This window comes from Odontomachus brunneus, unplaced genomic scaffold, assembly GCF_010583005.1.
Source record: "Odontomachus brunneus isolate Ranch 3 - 2012 unplaced genomic scaffold, Obru_v1 Obru_scaffold_027, whole genome shotgun sequence".
Taxonomy (NCBI): Eukaryota; Metazoa; Arthropoda; class Insecta; order Hymenoptera; family Formicidae; genus Odontomachus; species Odontomachus brunneus.
The window spans coordinates 114,137-115,244 of NW_022639477.1; positions in this window are offsets into that span (position 1 = coordinate 114,137).

A 1,108-nucleotide genomic window follows, 5' to 3' on the forward strand; every position below is an offset into this window, starting at 1 on the left:
GGGGGGGGGGGGGGGGAAAGGAAGATTAGGTACAAGCGAGTGGAAAGAGGAAAGAGAAGGGTGGAGAGAAATGAGAAAAATGAGGGAAATGATAAGGGAGGTGAATAAGGAGATAAAGGAGGAATTGAAAGAGGAGATAAAGAAGCAAGGAAAGAAGATAAGAGAAGAATTAGAAGACATGAGGAAACAGTGGGAGGAGAAAGAAAAAATATGGAGAAAGGAGAGTAGAGAGCTAAGGGAAAGAATAGAGAAACTGGAAAAGAAAGCAGGGGAAAAAAGAAGGAAGAGGGATGGATGAGGGGTACAGAGGAGAAGGAGGACAAGACGGAGGAAAGAATGTGGGAACTGGAGTGGAAATAGGAAATGAAAGACAGAGAGGAAAGGAGGAATAACATAATAATAAAAGGGACGAAGGGGAGAGAAGGAGAGATAGACGAAAAAATGAAAGAGATAATAAAGAAGTTAGGAATGGAAAGTGAGGTGGAGAGTATGAAGGTATTGGGTGGAGGGAAGATGGGAAAAATAAGGATAAGGAGATTAGAGAAAAAAAAGGAGATTATGGAGAAAAGAAGGAGTGTGGCAGAGGAAGGAAAAATGATAGAGGACGATATGACATGGAAAGAAAGAAGAACAAAATGGAGACTGGGGGAGATAGCGAGAGAGAAGAGAGGAAAAGGGAGGAGAGTAGTAGTAGGATATGGGAAATTAAATATAAATGGGAAATGGTGGAGATGGGATGAGAGGGAGGAAAGGTTAATAAGCGGGGAAGGGAAAATATGGACGAAAGAGGGGGAAGGAGAGGGAGGGGGGAGAGACATGGGGAATAGTGTTCTGGAATGTGGCCGGAGTAGGAAACAAGGATAAAGACTTTTGGCAAAGAATAAAAGAATGGGAGATAATAGTAATGATAGAAACGTGGTTAGATAGAAAGGGATGGGAAAGAATTAAGGGGAAACTACCAAAGGAATATACATGGAAAGTGCAAGAGGCAAAGAGAAGGAATAGGAAAGGGAGGGCATGCGGTGGTATGTTGATGGGAATTAGAAAAGGAATGGAGATAGAAGAGGAAGAAGGAGAGGAGGAAGAAGGAAGAATAAAGTGTGTGGTG